General features: G+C 45.3%; 1 pseudogene; it reads left to right on the top strand.

Annotated features, from left to right (window-relative positions):
- Positions 1-5,023: 5,023 nt before the first annotated feature.
- LOC123076532 (uncharacterized) lies at positions 5,024-15,807 on the top strand (annotated as a pseudogene).
- Positions 15,808-19,269: the final 3,462 nt, after the last annotated feature.

The following is a 19,269-nucleotide window of genomic DNA, read 5'->3' as shown; positions in this document are numbered from 1 at the left end:
TGCCTGGGTCCGCCGGCACCAGTTTCGGCCTGAGCCGACGAAAAACGGGCTTCTGGAGGGCGACTGTGCCGTTTTTTCGGCGCCAACGCGGCAAAAACGCCTGGGGAGGGCCTGTTGGGGGCGCGACTGGAGATGCTCTTAGGGATTCTGGTGGGGATAGGATTGGAAATGAGAATCACTGCATCAGTATATCACCGTGAACTTTGAAGTGTCTCTGAAACGGGCTGGGCTTTTTAGCCCAGAAGCACCTCGCCGTGAACTTTGCAGTCCAATACTTGCACTTAAAAAGAAAAAAAACCCTATTTCTCATAAGAAAAAACTACAAATATTTTGCCTGCAGATTGCTGAAAGGATTTATGGCGCCTACAGTTTTGAGTTCTACCTTATAATCGTTGTTTCTCCAAAAATAAAATGTTGCATCCTAACTTCTTAATTCTTATCAGCAATCTTCAGCTGCACCCCTAAAAAAAACAATCTTCAACTGCAAATACTCGCAAAAAAGAAATCTTTAACTGCAAAGCACATAATTAACTGTCAACTAAAATTTTGCTACAAATTGTTTTGGACCATTATGTTGTGATGCCCAGAGATTCAACAAAGAACAAGTGACAAAAGTAGGAGAAAGAAATGTGCAACATAGTCCGTAGTACAAAGAGACGTGAACCATTTTGTTGTGAACTATATCTGTATATATATCTATATACCAATATACAAAAACCATAGGGGCAGATCAAACTGATCTTGGCCATATGTGCATGTCAATCCAACCACCTGGTCAATGTAATGTGTCATCCACGCCTCTTTCATCCACACTCAAAGCAGCCGATGTGTAACACTGTTGCCAATGTCGGTTGGTGTTGCTGCTATATTTTGGACTATTTGGATATGTAAAAATGACATAGTATTGGAAAGGAAGATGATCAATCATCAAATTGTAATTGTACTGATCAAATTGATTTATCATTGGATAATGAGTTGGGCAATTTTGCGGATAGGAGGAAAGCCAAAAAAGTGCTAATGCCGGGAGCAAAAATCATAGAGCATGTAGCAAGTGAAGTGTACCAACTATCAAGCATTGCAAGAGTCGTGGAGTTCTTCGGATCAGTGGCTGAAGCTCTTAATTTGACCTCCTCGGTGTGATAGATTATAATTTGGTCCGGTGGTGTTTTATGGTCATGTAATTTAAGTTTGGAGTCTGGTGGTTGTTGTCTGTTTGGTTGGTTTGCTTACAAACTTTTGATGATAATGTGACGTGTTGCTTTAGGTTAGTAGTCTTAGGTAGGGTTTATGTAATGAACCAGATGGTTTCATTTGATAGAAATCTGAAGGGGAGGCCTCTCTTTCATTAAAAACAGGGAAATTCCCAACTAAAATTTTGCTACAAATTGTGTTGGGCCATTTTGATGTAATGCCCAGAAATCCAACAAAGAACAAGTAACAACAGGAAGGACTACATACGGTGATTCATTGACGCTCGAGAGTGTTACGAGAATAGATGAAACGTGACACTCGCGCCCTGGACCACATAGGCGTACATAAGCTTCACATACCACCAGTCTGAAAATCTAAAACATGTTTTTTCTTGCCCATAACAAGACATCAAACACATTAACGTCTGCGGAAGGGGCGCCCTCTCGTTCTGTCCACGTCCGCAAGCTATGAGACTAAGAAAGAAACGAATCGCCAGCCCCACCAGCCCCCGTTCCCCATCCCCTGATTCCTCCCCCCTCCCTCTCTTTGGACGACCTCCCCCGCCGGCGCCACCGGCGCCCTCTCGCGCAGCCTGCGCCCCACCCCTTCTCTCCTCCCCTCACCTTTTCCCTGGCCGAGGTCGCCCAGGTCGAGAGCACGCCCACCAGTGGCGGAGATAGACGTCCCTACCAGTGGCTCTCCAAGAGAGAGGAGCGAGTACATGATGACGGCGGGGCATTCGATCTGTGGTTCACTTTGATGCAGGACGTGGAGGCGCGATCCGAGCAAGCCTCCCGGCGCTCCGACCACTGCTTCCCATCAATGCCAAGGAGCAGCAGCTTCCGCAGGGAAGTGGTGCCACCCCCGGTTTTTCCCATCCCCGGATCTCGCTTGTATGCCTGCACACGTAGTCTGCTGCTCTCCATTAATTCTCTCACTCTCTCTCTCTCTCTTCACCCATCCCTCCTTTTGCTTATGAGAAGGGTTAGAACTTATGATATTGCTAAATTGTTGGGATTGTCTGATAAACGCGTCTACATATTCAAAGGTTTTGCATTTCTCAGTTGTATTTTTAACTTCTATTTTCTTTGAATCGGGCTTGATTTTTGGTACAGATTCTATGATGATTGATGCAAAGTCCGTGCTGTGCTCCTATTATCGAGGTTGGATATGCTTGATGTCCAAAAAAAAATTAGTGATGCTTGCTTGAGCGTAATGCCTTATGATCATATGCTCATTTTTTGTTATGTGTTTTGTTTAGAGGAACTGCTTCTGTACTTGACAGATTAGGAGCTAGTGTTAGGTTCCACTGGATCAATTTTTAGCTCTTGTTTGTAAAGTTCTGCAGAGGTTAGAGGAGTAATTAGGCTTAATGAGTGTGTGTCTGGATGCATACAGATAGTAGAGGAGCAATTACCATCTGGATGTGCATAAAGTGTTCTTCGTTTTTTAGGGAGTACATGTGGATGTGCATAAAGTGTTCTCTCTTTTTTTAACGATTATATGTGATACATAGAAAATGTATATGGTGGTTTCCATTCTGGATTACCTGGTTGGTACATGGAGCTTATTTAATTTTCCACTATTATGGCATTATCTGTACTGCTTGACATATCAGGAGCTGGTGTTATGTTCCATCGGATCGATTTTTGGCTCATGTTTCTTAGGCTTTGCAGAGGTAAAGGAGCAATTAGTATTCTCTGTTTTTCTAACGAGTGTATGTGAACTCATTCAGATAGTAGAGGAACAGTTACCATTCTCTTTGTGTTTTAGTAAGTATAGGTGGATGCACATCAAGTGTTCTCTGTTTTTAATGGGTTATATGTTGATGCATAGAAAATGTATATGAGGATTTCCATTCTGGCATACATGGGTAGTACATGGAGCCTATTTAGTTTGTCTGAACAGTAATACTTATTCACAGATTTTGTCAGCTTGCTTCAATATTTATTAATCTGGTTATGGTGTGGTTTCCTATTACTCAACATGATTTCATATTAGCTTCAGAGGACATGTATGTTGCGTATCCTTTTCCTACTGAGCACACACAAAGAAATGTTATTGACGTGCCACTTTCTTATTTCCAGTAAGCTTGAAACTGATGGTCTCAGTTGGTTTGTGTATTGACTTTCTTCAGAACCTGAATCTAGAGAAACTAAGTAGAGGGTCGCCTTTTGTGCAGGAATTTGCAGCAGGTTTGATCCCTTGCACGTGCATCTCTGCTTGTCCTCACCCTCTCGACCCTCCCCTTGCTCATCACCATCCATTTTATTCAGAGTGTGGATGGCGGGCAAAACACCTAAGCTCCAGGTGAGCTCCTACTCACCCTGTAGGTGTCGTAATTTGTATGATGTTTCCGTTATTAAGTTTTGCAATCTAATGCCGTGCTCTACTGTTTTTATTTTTAATCTCGACATTTCGAATTTTATCGGTTAGAGATTACTTGAATGATTCATGGGAATTGGAATGTGGGGGTCTCAAAGAATTTGTATAAAGAAAAATCCAAATATCAACATGTTCTAATCTCGCTCGATGATTGAGGTCTTATAGAGAACATCATCGGTATAATGATGTTGAGATCAACCTGCCAACGTCATTTTCTCTAGAAGACTGAGAACCGCTAGGATTCTATTTGTATTTACACTGACATTCTCTCTCCTTCGACTAACTGAACATCGAATTATTGTGGTACATGCATCCTACTTCATATGAGCAGGGCTCATGTTTCGAAAAAATAAACAGTGTGAGTTTACTATTAAAGGGGATGCCTTGTTTCTCCAGGCCTGAGCTTAAAAACACATGACCTACTGTGATAAGGGTCCACTTGATTAGGTGCATGTGTTAGTTTTATGTTTTGTAACATGTTAGGCGTAGGCAGTATTTTTGGACTGAGGCCATTGATGAGTGCTTTAATTGTCAACTTCATTTTTGGAAAGTGCATACTCCATTGAGGAATGTAGCATTTACAATGATATAAATTGGAAAGCAAATTCCATGATTCTATTAAATGTCAACTTATCAGCATTTTCATTTCATTTTTATCATTTTTAGGCTCCATTGTTCTGGTGGAAACGACATATGCTCCTCCCCTGCATGACTTACTCCTGTTGTTTGTTTCAGATATTCAGTCTAAGATCTAAATTTCACCAACATATGTCTTGTGTTTATGTTTCCTGATGTGTTTTAGATGAACCGAGTCAGTTGTGTGTTTATATGGATACTAGCTAATGGCGTAGCATTGATAACATAACCATGTAGTGTCGAAAGAAGGTATGCGGAACAAGACATAAGCCTATTTATGACGAAAACGAGCAACCAAATTGCTATCCACGTTGCCATGAAGCAGTAGTCAGAAAACTGATCGACGAGCAACTCACCATCCACAGGCATGACCATCACATCCCACTTCTCAAATTTTCCGTACCGCGTCATGACCTCCCCAACCGGCAATTCAACCCGGCACCTGAAATTTCATACCAGATGTCAAATATTGTTGATCCATCATTAAAGCTGGACATGCCGAGCATGCCATCAATCTAAAATAGATTAGCGCGACTAGGAACAACATCAACTGGATTAAAGCTGGACGAGGAAGACGTGCAACGCTAGGCGCGGCCGTCGACGAGCTAGAATCTCCCAGATGGCGATGTTGTCCAGGAGGCCAGGGAGGAGAGGCGTCGCTCCTCGAGCGTGGTCGCTCCGGATCCGTCCGAGGAGCAAAGAAAGAGCGGTGGAGTTGTGGTCGTGTTTCTCAATCTCTTTGGCGGGATGTATATTATGGGCTGGGCCAAGCCCATCTCTTTTGCCCGGGGGCGATGGGCGGCACGATGTGATGGATAGTGACTCGGTGTTGGTAGTTCCTCATGCTCGCTCCGCCCGCCGCCTCGTCCCTCCCGCCCCCAAATCGGTGTCCTCTCCGCCCAACTCTCTCCACCTCCGGAGCCTTCGCCACGAGATGCTCCACTACTCATACCGTGTTTCCCGGTGAGTTTTGTCCCCTCATCGTGTACATTATTCTCGTCGGTACCACACTGGAGAATTGACTTTCGTCTCTGCATTGAGATCAACATTGTGTGTTGCGCTAGAGTTCAAATCTAGCGGATAATTTATTTCCCTGTATATTACTTGAGCCTTCTTCAAGACTTCTTGTTGGTGTAGAGGCTAGGTGTAATTGGTATTTTCGCGATATTAATATATTCCTTTTAAAATTTTTTTTACTTGAGCCTGGTTATAAATTGCGCTCTTGTGATAATAGATCTGCTTACGGATCCTGGTTCATGGCAAGGAACATTGGAGTGAAAGGCGTGAAGGAACGGGGGAAGCCGAATTGGCGCTGCCGCCCCCCTTGTGCCAATGATCTTTTCTGCGCCTCAAGTAATGCCCTATGTCAACATTTTGCGACCACCAAAGGGACAGATAGCGCAGAAGTCCTTGTTAGCCATCCTGCTAACCGTGATGATGGTGGTTATGTAAGCTCAGCCTACGTCATTAAGAATACCAGCCATCGCGACGGTTCTATATACACAAGAGACTCTGGTCTTCAGGGACAATGCCGTATTACTGAGCGTGGTGAGAGTAAGTGTTCCAAATCTCTTCGCTATCTTGATACATCTTATTGTTAGCATATTTGACAAGCATCATTTTGTTTTGGAATATGCAGTGTATATCTGGAATGTTCTAATGGCAATGTGTATAGCAAAAAGTAAATCTACGTGTAGGATCTTTAATTTAAAACATGTAGGAAATTTGGTGATAGGTGATGGACAGTTAATTAGAATCTTGACAGTAGTCCTGTAGCCCTATAAATAGGTCCATGGACACGAAGACAAAAGGCAATATGCTTAATGATCCATGTGATGATTTAGTAATATATGGAGTAGTTCTTAAGTTCCACGGAGGGTGTCAGTATGAGAGAGCACAAGAAACAGCAGCGGAAGACTACTGCCACTAAGTCGAAAGACACCACAGCAACCGAAGCTGCATCCCCAGCTCACACACAGTCAGCAGATTGGTGAAACCTGGGCGATGGGGCTCTAACTTCTGCTGCTTATTACAAGGGAGATAAAACAAAAACCACTAGTTTTATAGATGCTACATCTTCCATAGCTAATCGCCCAAGCACCCAGCACCTCGACGTCCAGCGCGGTTGCTAGGTGAATAACTCCTCTTTTTTCAGCTGCCAGCGCCCTCTGGTGAGTTCCTGGTCCCTTGAGTTTCTTCACCAGTGGTGTACTAGGCGAGCAGGGCAGATCCAGCGATGTGACGGGGCTGAGGAAGCTTTGCTTGTCTGTCCATTTACCAGGGCTTCTGGGAGGGGAGTCAAGCTCCATCCTGTAGTCGGGAGGCAGGCCTGTCACTCCCCAGATTCAGGTTGTTTCGCAGCACCTGACTGAAAACACCTTCAGTGTTTTTGTCAGCGGCGACTACCCCACTGAGATCTGAAGGGGGGCCTTGAGGAAGCAAGATATCACCCACAGAAGTTATCCACTTTCAGTAGGGATTCCTCCTTGTAGAGGATCAAGCACTTTCTCATTGTTCTCAGAATCAGTAGCCACACCTGTTTGATATCAGTCCAATACACATTGTCAAAAATCATTGAGTTCCTGAATTTCCAGATGCACCACAGCACACAGGAACAAATAGAGTTCAAAGCACTCTTCTTTTTGTTGGCAGGCCAAAACTTTGCAATAGAGAGGTAGTCATGTCCTAGATTAACACCAAGGAACTCGGAGGCCAAAAGCCAAATCTGTTTGGCCACCACACAATCAAAGAATAAGTGATTGATGCTTTCAGTTTCATTGCAGAAAGCACACTCAGGGGGTTTCAGGATCCCTCTTTTTGCTAAATTGTTTTTAGTCATTAACTTGTTGTGAGATATTGAGTCCCCTTGATGATTTGCTCTAATTCATACCAGCTTTCCATCATATGTGGAGAGAAGGTTCTTCTAAATGTCAGTCTAATCTCTTGGCCATTCCAAATCTCAGCAAGAGTAGCACACTCCTGCTGGCAGATGGAATATAAAGGCTAGTATTGGACAGATAGAGGGGGTGTTCCAAATCAAATATCCTCCCAGAATTTGATATTGGATCCATCTCCTACAACCCATCTATAGCCAAATTTAAGAGCTTTGGCAGCCCACATGACCCCCTGCCAAAATCTGGAAGAGTCGTGGGTATTACTAGCAAAGATATTGGCAGAGTCCCTCACATACTTCTTATCTGTGATGGTTCTCCAAAATTTTCCTTCATCCTTAATATATCTCTTCACCCAGTTTCCGAACAAACAAAGATTAACATCCTTGATGTTATGAACCCCTAGTCCACCATGATCTTTCTTCCTGCAGACTAGATGCCAATTGGCCAGGTGGAGTTTTCTATTCCCCTCAAAATCACTCCATAGGCAGTGGGCTAACTGACTATTTATCAAGTCCAGAGCCCACTTGGGAAACTTGAAGAAGGAAAGCAAATGAACTGTTTGATTTCAGGAAGGATACGGCACCGGAGTGCCGCCACCGCCCGACCCGAGGGTCAGAGTTTCCCTTGGAGCAACACTACGGGCAATGAGAGCCGCAACAACGCCTTCAAGAAGGGAACGAGCTTCGCCGTCGCCGGTCTGTCCGAAGATAGAACAGGTTTTCACCCCGGCCGACACTCACCGCCACCGAACGCCACACCCGGCAACCACGCCGCCCACACGGCCATGGTCGTCACCAGGCAGCACCGCACTACCACCACCAGAGCCGCCGCCCCAGCATCTAAGACCTTGATACCACCTCACCCGAGACTCGCGGCTACCCCAACCAAACAGACAAGTGGTGGTAGTACCCAGGTTCGGGGCCCTCCGTAGGAGGTAACACCGCTAGTCCTGCAAGATCTACTAGATGGATCACAAGAGGGCTACAATGGTGCTCCTTGAGTTGTGTTGGGTGGAGGAGTAAGAAGAGCTAGCTCTCTCCTTCTCCTAGTGTATGAGTGTGTGTGTGGGGGGGGGGGCAAAGAGAAGACCCTCTGCATGGAGGGCTCCTGGGGGGTCTTATAGTCTGCCCCCAGGGTACAACGGTAAATGTACATGAGGGCTGGGCTCTGGCGTCAGTCTCTAAGCCTTCTCGTGAGGTCCGCCGGCTCTGGGCCCGGGTCAGCAGTGAGGGGTGCACTATCGCCATGCTCTCCCCGTCGTGGGGGAGCGGTCTTGTCGTATGGTTGGATGGGACGGGCGCTGACCCGCCGTCTGCCGGCCCGCGGCCTAGCCGGACTGCCTGTGCCGTCGGCCCGGCTGGAAGGCTAGCCGGACTGAGGGGAGCTTTGCCGCCCCGATGTTCTGAAAATTGCCAAGTGTTGATGGACCTACCCGGGGGTCATCCCCCCAACACCTGGGCGACCCCCAGCATCGAGACCCAATAGGCCGGCCAAAACTGGCCTCCATCGACTTGTCCTGCGGCACCGGGCGCAAGACGAGCTAGGTCCTGCTGCTAGGCACAAGACGGGCTCGATCATGCTGCCGGGCGCGAGACAAGCTTGGTCCTACCGCGGGGCGAGAGACGAGCTTGGTCCTGCTATCGGGCACGAGACGAGCTCGGTCCTGCTGCTGGGCGCGAGACGAGTTCGATCCTGTAGCATCGGGCATGAGACGAGCGATGGGCCGCAGCTGGGAGAGGGCCAACCCTTTGATGAAGGTAGCGCCCAGGCGACGAAGAGGAATCGAAGGACGACACAAGCCGCACACCAATGGGCCCATGCCGGATATGTCTAGCCGCCGCCGTGAAATGACCCTGACCGCCGCCATGAGCCACCACCACGCTATGGCAGCCCACATCCACGCCCAGACCCCGAGGGGCAGTCCCGAGACATCTGCGCTGCAAGCTGCTATCTGCCGCCGGAGCAACTGAAGCTGACCCGCCCGTCCACCATCTCTCCACTGCTGCGGCACTAGCACCACAAGCCGAGTCCACGGCGGGGGCGCCAGCCTGCAGCCCGCGTCGCTTCGAATCAAATCCAGCCACCAGATCAACGCCGAACCGCGCCCAGGTGCGCCCATCCATGGTAGTCGTCGCGCCACCATGAAGCCCTAGGGGGACATCGAGCCGCCGCCACCAGGAACACATGGAGCCGCGCCGCCGAGCCCCGCCATAGACCGACACCTCCAGCGGCCAGCCATCTTGCAGCAGCCAGGGGGTCCACAAGGAGGGGAGGAGGCGACCCCGTAGCCGCCCACACCGGCCGGGCTTCGCCCGACGGCAACCCGAGGTGGCGGCAAGGGAGGAGGAGGCCCGATGGGAGGGAGCTGAAGTGCGGTGGCTAGGGTTCCGCCGTCCGCTCGCGGGAGCGGCACGGGGGAGAGGGGATTTTTCGATCACAGCAATTTATGATGTAATACCCTGAAATAAGCTACTGAGAACTCTATTTTCATGTTACTATTAGTAGCTTTTTGCTCATTATTTTCTAGTAATAGTATTGTGTCATCTGCATATTGTAAGCAAATGACTCCAGGAATACGCTCCGAGCACAAGCCACTAATCATCCCATGAGTAGCTTCCTTATAGAGCATCTAAGTTAAAACATCTACCACTAGGTTAAAGAGAAGGGGGGACAAGGGGTCTCCTTGTCTCATTCCTTTACTAGTTGTGAAGAAGTTCCCTTCGATTCCATTAATCTTAACCCCTACAGATCCTAGATGAGTAACTTGTTTGATCCATTTTAACCAAAGTGGACCAAACCCTCTTTTCTCTGGGAAGTCCATGAGAAAATCTATGTTGACCTTGTCAAATGCTTTTTCAAAGTCTAATTTTAGAACAAGCCCTCTGTTACCAGAATGGTAACTGGAGTGCAACACTTCATGTCTTGTAACCACACTCTCAAGTATATATCTCCCCTTGACGAAAGCTGATTGATTACTAGATGTCAATGTATTCGTCAAAAGAGCTAACCTGTTAGTCAGGACTTTAGTAAAGACCTTAAAGATGCAATTGAGGAGACTGATTGGTCTAAGTTTTATCATACTAGTTGCATCTTTTTCTTTAGGGGTAAGAGTTAGGACAACAAAATTAAGTCTATATAGATCCAATTCCCCTTTGTGGAAGTCATCAAACAAGGCCATAATGTCTTTTTTGATGGTCTTTTTTGATGGTTCCCCAAAAATGTTGCAGGAAGAGGAAGGAGAGACCATCTGGGCCTGGAGCTCCACCTGCATAAGAGTTAAAGATTGCCTCCTTCACTTCCTCTTCAGAGAAAGGCTTTTGTAAGGAAATATTATCCCTACTGGTGACTTTTTCTCCTTCAGAGAAGAATCTACCATCTAAAGTAAAACCTGATTCATCCCCTTTTTTCAAAAGGTCCTTGTACGTAGTATAAAGAAGTTATGTCCAATGTACCTTTAGTGTCAGTAACAGACCTATCTGGACCATCTACAGAATTAATCAGAGTTTTCCTCCTTTGATTAGCTATTGCCTGGAAATATTAGTATTCCTATCTCCATGCAGCATATCCCTAGCTCTTTGTCTAGCATAGGTTTCTTCCTGAAGCCAAATTTTCTGAAGCTCTTGAAGAATGATTTTCATCCTATCTATCTCAAGATCAAAGAGAGGTCCAGCCGTCCAGTCAAGCTCATCATACTCAGTTGACAAGGAGTTCTTACTCTTCCTAATCTCAGCATTAATATTACTACTCCACCCTTTGGTGAATTTCCTAAATCTCCTGGCTTTTTCCTGCGAAGTGTTAATAGCTTTGACACTTTTAACACGGGCATTCTAGTTTTTCTCTACAAGCTCTTTAGAATCTTCCCTAAGTAACCACCATTTTAAAAATTTATAACTATTGCTTTTTTCGTGTGTGTGTGTGGTGGGGGGGGGGGGGTTACTCACCCCTGAGACCTAGAGGAGGGGGGTGTGGTCACTACCTGTCCTAGGAAGGGCTTGAGAGTTGCTTAAAGGAAAATTGGCATCTGGTTCAATAGTGCAAAAAATTCTATCTATGGTAGACATGATCAAGTTCTCCTGGTTATTTGCCTAGGTAAATTGCCTTCCTGACATTTTGATCTCTAATAGGCTCCAGATTTCAGCCCAGGCATTAAACTTGTCACTCCAGGAGTGGTTCATATTACAATTACTTTTTTCATGGGGGGCGGGGGGGGGGGGGGATTACTCACCCCTGAGACCCAGAGCCAGAGGAGAGGGGTGTGGTCACTACCTATCCTAGGAAGGGCTTGAGAGTTGCTTAAAGGGAAAATGGCATCTGGTTCAATAGTGCAAAAAATTCTATCTATGGTAGACATGATCAAGTTCTCCTGGTTATTTGCAGGTAAATTGCCTTCTTGGCATTCTAATCTCTAATAGACTCCAGATTTCAGCCCAGGCATTAAGCTTGTCACTCCAGGAGTGGTTGATATTACCATTACTTTTATCCTTCTGATATATAACTAGGTTGAAGTCACCCCCAATCAGAGTTGGTTGGTGATCATCAATGAACAAACTATGTAATTCAGAAACGAGGTCATGCTTGCCTTCATCATTTTAGAGGAAAGGCATCGGCCGAGCCCGAGAGGAGGCTCGAACCTAGCCCGGCTTTGAATTAACAAAGCCATCAACCGGCCAGGATTACATCAATCAACCACATACATGCAACAAGAAAAAGAAAGAAAAGGAAGACACTGAGGCAGAACAACCTCAGGCGGCCGATACAAGGTGCAAAACAGGACAGTGCACAAACCTAAGACTACACAAGCAGCTACCATGATGAAACTGAAGAACTAAGCTTGATCAGTCAAGGTCTTCGTCCACTGAAGCAACCAGCACCGGACAAACATCGAACTTGTGGAAAGCAACAATGTGAAAGGAGAAGGCCCGAGTCCACTCCAGCATGATGAACAACCTGGGCATAATGAAATCCGTCTTCGTCGCCGTAGGAGGCCACAACCTTCTCGTCGTCGGCAGGCGAAGTGGTTCCCCAAGAACCCGAATTCACAAATGGCAACCAGGTGTACCATGGGAGGGGCTGCAACAGACCACATTGTGCTCCACAAGAAACTTCAGTTGCCATGGCACAGCCACGAAGGAGACGCGCACTGCAGGATAGGAACGCGACCCAAATCGAGACGGCGAGAGGTTGATGAAGAGCAATGCCGCCACTGCAGCCACCAATACATCCAAACTCGACATCCACCCCGCAGTCCAAGGACGGCGCCTTCAGGAAGGGGAACGGTGTCGTAGCGCTGCCGTCATCCCGAAGCAGGACCAAGGTTTTCACCTAGATGCGGGGGCGGATGGGTGGGGGGTGGGATACCTCAATGAAGCCTCCAAGAAGTAGTTCGACGCCGCGGCATCGTCGACGTTGTGGCCGCCACCGGCGGCCAAGGGTTTCCCCCGGTCCCAGGAGCCCCACCGCCCAAACACCGCCAACCACCGGATCCGGCGAGCAGGGCTGCACCGGAGCTAAGATCGAACGGGAGAAGGTGAGGAGGGTGGAGTTGGAGCTGGTCGATTCTGATCTGGAGGCCGACCGACGGAGGAAATCCGGCCACCGCGAGCTCCATCCACCGGGGCCTCGCCGCCCAAGCAAGCCGAGGAGCCCAGCCGAGCACCCGCAGCCGCCGTCCGCCGCAGGGAACAGCGCTGCCCACCTTGACCGGGGCCGCCACCCCGGCACACCATGCCCTCCGCACGAGGCAGGAGCGGCAAGCCTCGCCACCACCTTCCTCGGCGCCGCGCGGGCTTGCCGGCGGCTGTCTCCGGTGGCGGCAAGGTCGGCAGGGAGGAGGGAAGAGGCCAGAGGCGGGCTAGGGTTGGGGGCCGCCCAAGTCGCCCCAAGGGAGCGACGCGGGGGCGGGTGACCAATGGGCTTGTATCCTTTTGGTTTTCTCTTGCCTTCATCATAGGGAGACCCATATACAGCAATGAATCTATTTTTTTACCACAAACTTTAATCTCTAGGTTACGTGAAACAGAAAATCTAAGAGAAGTCCAGTCAACTATATCAAAGATATCACTATCAACACCTACTACGATGACCCCAGAGATGCCAATAGGTTGCAAATGTTGCAAGATAAAATTCTTATTACCACTAATAGATTTAAGGAAAAATGTAGAAAGCTGCTCTTTCTTAGTCTCTTGGAAAGCAATAATACTAGGGTTAATCTTGGCAATCATATCCAAGATGCATGTTTTTTCCCGGGGGTGGTGATCTCTCTAATATTCCAGAAAGGCAATTCATTTTGAAAAGGCTTTCCTGGGGTGCTTGCCCCGTCCATATTTAGAGATTTTTAGACCAGATCACACTATGATCATCTAACATAGAAGGAATCCTTTTTAGCACTTCAGGGGTAATAGGTGGATCTAACAAGTCATCAGAGTCAGGCAGCCCTTCAGGCTCACTGCACTCATCACAAGCTCTAGCATGCCTATTACCAGGGTAACAAGAGCTAAGTTTTTCACCAGGATCCAGTCCCACAGACTGTTTGGCGACCTTATCAGGAACATCATCCTTATGAAAGATAATTGCTACTAGTGTCTAGTGTCTATGCTAATGGTTTGATTTTTGTGTGAGCAGTATATGCTAATACATATAGCCAAAAGGCTAGCTATCTACAACATGCTTAGTTATGTATATGCACAATTAGTGTTCGTATTATAGCCATCTCAATCTGCAACAATGTTGTTACAGTTGGTGCCAATTCATAGTTTTCTTTATTACTAAGAGAGTATAATGCATTTTGTCCTAGCAATTTTTTTAGAAATCACATTAATAAATAAGTCTCATATAAACTCATGTATTCATACCAAGCTGGAAATGGGAGAGGAGGATATTTTGATGTGTTTACCTTATTGTTTATTAATACAGATGTTTTTTTGGTGAAGCACAACTGGAGCCAATGATGATAACAGAACCCACAGATTGCTGGCCTGATAGGGCAAGGTGTTGTGTGCATTATACTAGTTGCATGATGCAAATTTTCTCATTAAAGTTGGCTAGAACTTCTACTAACATGGACTCCATACAACTATATGGATACATAGCAGTGCGGGATTGTCAAGATCAATTGCTTAATTATGTTATTAATCGTAGCAGGGATGATCCCATCATTATGCGACAGGTGCATATCTTTACTTGCACAAATTGTTTCAAATAATTCATTTATTTTAATTTATAAGTTCAATCCCATCACATGCATTGCACAAAATGGATCAAAATATAAACATTGTTTGGGTATATACTTCAACTACTTCATCTCTTTTTAATCATAAAAGTTGGGATCGAAGGTGAATATTGTACATGCTTAATATCTTTTATCTCATGTGGATTGGTATATGTAATGAAAATACTATTAATTATGTTCTTAGTTTTGTTGTGATGTTCTTAGTTCTTAATAAATAACACATGCTTAGTTTATTTTTATTGTCGTTCTTTAAATAAGTATTTCATAATGAATTGATTTTTACCTATTTAATAATATTTTTGTGTTGTGGTTGCATATCTTCTTCCATGTGCTTAACTCTATTAAAAAGTGTCATACCGAAATTGTGAAAATAACTATTTGTCCACTATGTTACCAATTGGAGAATCATGTTGTGGAATTACAATTAGTTAGAAGAAACTTACTACTGAAACTATAGTGTGTAATTTAGTGATCTATTAACCAGTAATAGACTAATATGTATTTAATTAATATCAAGTCGGATAATTTTGGACCCTTAATTCTTGTAAGACAATTACTCCTATAAACATTTGAGGTGTTGGTGATGCTGGCTCTATTTTATGGATTTTATTTTCGTGGATTCTTGTATGCAAATATGTGTGCGGTTGGAGGATGTTATACCAAGATGAGTTTGTCCTTTTGCATATATGTAGCATGCCTATGGTTAATTATGTTCGGTTTAGCAACGTTAAGTGTCATGTGCAACCGACATTTTTATGGTGAAAAAACTCACATTATTTTAGTTTTTTGTGAATAGAAATCATTTTTTCATTTATTTGACTTCAATTTCCAATTGGCTAGAGGAGAAGTATAAGCTTTAGATAATTCTGGTGTTACCATGAGGAGCTACTTAATAATAGTCTTGCAGGGTTCTCTCATTGAGATGACTGGACCTAAGCGAGGCATCTCAATGACTTCCTCTGTTCTAATAGAGTTTGACATGAGGATTAAGAAAGGAGAGCAAGAAGAAGATGATCTACAATTAGTTGACGGGGCAGCAGACTACTGCAATCTAACCATATGCCTTGCACGCCATTCACGAATCGCATTCATGGGGATTGTGGTGCAGTTGACATCACTTTAGCAATGTTGTACAGGGCAGTGGAGGTAACAATAGAGGTTGACATATCAAAACTGCAGAGTGGATTCAATTTGTCTCTCAGTTCGTTCGTGTTTATCCGTGGGTCACCTCACAGAATTGAGCTCTTTCGTGGCACTATTGGCGAGTCATGTAGCTTAAGAAGATGTGTGATTTCCGTAACAAAGGATACTCCGATGCATCTAAAGTTCAAATATGGTCAAGAAGGCTCTAAAAATGGTGAGCTTGAACGCTGCTGATACTTCAAAGCGAGCATCCATGGACGTGCCTGTCGACAAATAAAACTTAAGCCTGCCTCTATCTCAGTGAAGGTGACTTGGTCTGCTGTTTTTTGAGTCATGTGGCTTAACAAGATCCATGATTGCCGTAGAGATGGATACTTGGATGTATTTGAATTTCAAATACGGCCGGAAAAGGGCTCTAAAAATGGTGATCTTGGACACTGCTGTTACTTCCAAGCGAACATCCATGGATGTGCCTGTCAGCAAATAATGCTTCAGTTTGTCTCTATCTTGGTGAAGGGTGACTTGGTCTACTGTGCTAGACTAACAGGTCCTTGTTTGTTTCATATTTGAATCTTATCCGCGCCATTTGACCTTGCTGGATGTATGCTTGCTTGGCACTGGATGGATGTTGCAGATTTTGTGCTGGAACTGTGTACTGTTATGTGCCTTTGATGTTTCAATGAGAAGCAGATGATAATATAATGTCTTCTGCCAGTACTCTAGGGATGGCTTATTATTTTTCATAAAGGTAATCTCTGCTTAAGCACTGCAGAAAAATTAACTGCAGTCGATGTGAATAAGAAATACGAGTATAAAATTGTCCCTACTGTGGAATTACAGAAATGTTTGCTCTTTCTAAGGTCAAAATAAACTAACAAGTGTCGCCCCTTGGTTCAAAGTGTATTTTTGCATAAAGTTCTTCGTCCTTTGATCCAAAGTGTATTTTTGCATAAAGTTCCTCTAGATTCAGGCTAGTTGCAGTGTTCATATGCTTGGCATGTAACACAAACAGAGTCTGATATTTCAAGTGAAACTGAGATAACATTACAAGATTAATCTCACACGGAATGCCCTATTATGCCCATTATCCACAAATAAGGTCTCGTGTACATCAGTAACACTCCGTCTGTAAACTAATATAAGAGCGTTTAGGTCACTATTTTAGTGATCTAAACACTCTTATATTTCTTTACGGAGGGAGTACTTCCTGTTTATACAGGGGAAATGAGTTCAAGACTACAGTTTGCATCAACTTACGCTAGTAGAAAACTGGGCTTTGGTCACAGGGCAATATTCACATTAGTCCCGGTTCAGTCACGAACCGGGACTAATGTGAGCATTGGTCCCGGTTCGTGCGGCCAGGGCCTGCCGGGCCTCGTAGGGGCATCGGTCCCGGTTCGTCCGGACCCGTTGGTCCCGGTTGGTGGGACAAACCGGGACCAATGGGCCACGCTCCTGGCCCACCACCCTTTAGTCCCGGTTCCTACCACAAACCGGGACTAAAGGGCTGGTCCTAGTTGCGGCCAATGTTTAGTCCCACCTCGCCAACCGAAGGGCGCTCACACCAGTTTATAAGCCCGTCCCTCTATGCCTTGTTGAGCTTCTCTTAAAGTGAAAATAGATTCCCTTATACAGGGAATTTCACCTAAATTCACAGTAAATTTCATAGAAATTTAAAATTTACTATGAATTTAGGTTTAATTTTCTCTATAAGCGCATCTATGTTCATTTTTTTATATTTATAAAATAAATAAAACTAAATAAACCTTAATAAAATAAAATAAAATAAACTATAGTAACTACAATAAATAAACCTTAATAAATTAAGTAAAAATAGCAGCAGTAAAATAAATAAAAATAGCAGCAGTAAAATAAATAAAAATAAAATAATTAAAGTAAAATACATAAGTAATTAGAAATAAAATAAATAAGTTTTCTGTTGTAAGTAGAAACAAAACAAAACAAATAAAGCAAAAGAGAAAAAAAAAACACGAGCCATCAACTCCATAACCGCCATATCTGGGATAGAGAAGGGCGATCCCTTGGAGTGGGATTCACATACAGTTGACCGTAACATCTACCATTCGAGCCTAGCAGGTGGAACTCGGATCTGTCAACAGTGTCAAAGCGGCAAATAGCAGGCGGAGGAGAAGCCACCGATGTCATGTGTAGATCCCTTCTAGGTCTTGCGGATCGTGCTATTACAACAATTTGGTTGGTTGATCCCAAAAAAAAAGGAATTTGGTTGGTTTTCTTGAAGCCCTAGCTTGTTGTGCCGTCCTATTCTCTCAATCCAATTTAGCAAATGCTACTACAGTACAGTAAAGGGCACAAAGAAAAAGCACGCAGTGAAGGAAAATACCTCTATATCAAAGCTGCTACTTATCTTGTTGGTTATCAGGATGTGGATATGTAGAATTTTCTCTAGCCACGGCAACAGACATGCATTCATCGAGGGGGTTCACTACAGAACAAAATAAATGCTGACGTTAGTTGTTGAGGGTACGTTTGACATCCCTGAGAGACTAGATAATGAAAAGATGAATCGTCAAACCTGGATGAACAAAGACGCTACCGAGTGGATGAATCTGATGGCCTGTCCTCCCTTGAAGATCATGCGTCCTCCCTTGAAGGCGCCAGCAGGGCCATGGACGCCTCATACACCGCCGCCGACGTGTTGTAGTGATGAGGTATCGTGCAGGATCTGACACAGGATCACCTTCAGGCAAGATGAATAGGTCTTCAGGGGCACGACGGCAGCGGCGGCGCCATGGCCGGGACTGGTGACGACGGCGGCGGCGAGCGAGCGGGAGGGTGGCGGCGGCTGCGTGCGATTGGGAGGCCGGAGGATCACCACTCATTGTGCTCGACATATCACTACAAGAAACCTGTTAATCCATGACGGATTTCTAATGACATTTTTGGAAACTCTCATCGATGACCTGGTAAAACCCCACAAGCCCGGTGAAAGCCCGCCAAAGCCCGTCTAACCGTTCCCGTATAAAAACTTAACCCTAAATTCCCTCCTCGGCCCCTCCTGTATGTCCCTCCTTGGCCCCTGCATCGTGTCCCACAGCACGTCGCCACCCCTCGTCCCTCCCACAGCTCGTAAACCTTAATAACATAAAATAAACTATAGTAACTACAATAAATAAACCTTAATAAATTAGGTAAAAATAGCAGCAGTAAAATAAATAAAAATAGCAGCAGTAAAATAAATATAAATAAAATAATTAAATTAAAATACATAAGTAATTAGAAATAAAATAAATAAGTTTTTTGTTGTAAGTAGAAACAAAACAAAACAAATAAAGCAAAAGAGAAAAAAAACAGAGGAAAAAAATTATGCCACCTACTGGGCCACCACGGCCTGAATACGACTAGAAACCCATGCATGGGCCAGGATTCAGGCCCGCAGAAGGCCCAGTAGGCCCCACAGGCCAAGAGAACAGTTAGGCCCGAAAGTCTGCAGTTGAGAGGAGTTCGAGAGGGTGGGCGCAGCAGCGCTTATAAACCACTCTCGAGCTCTCTCAACTAGCGAGGTGGGACTAAACTTTTGACGCGGGGCAGCACAAGGCCTTTGGTCCCGGTTGGTGCCACCAACCGGGACTAAAGGGGGCATTGGTCCCGGTTCGTGGCACCAACCGGGACCAAAGGCCTTTAGTCCCGGTTGGTGCCACCAACCGGGACCAATGAGTTCCCTATATATACCCCATCGCCACAGCAGAGCACTCCAGAGTGCTCTGTTTTTTCTGGCCGGCGAGGGGAGAGCATTTGGGTGCTCTAGCTCAC

The sequence above is a fragment of the Triticum aestivum genome, chromosome 3D (genome assembly GCF_018294505.1).
Source record: "Triticum aestivum cultivar Chinese Spring chromosome 3D, IWGSC CS RefSeq v2.1, whole genome shotgun sequence".
NCBI lineage: Eukaryota > Viridiplantae > Streptophyta > Magnoliopsida > Poales > Poaceae > Triticum > Triticum aestivum.
This window is presented reverse-complemented; position numbering and strand designations above follow the sequence as displayed.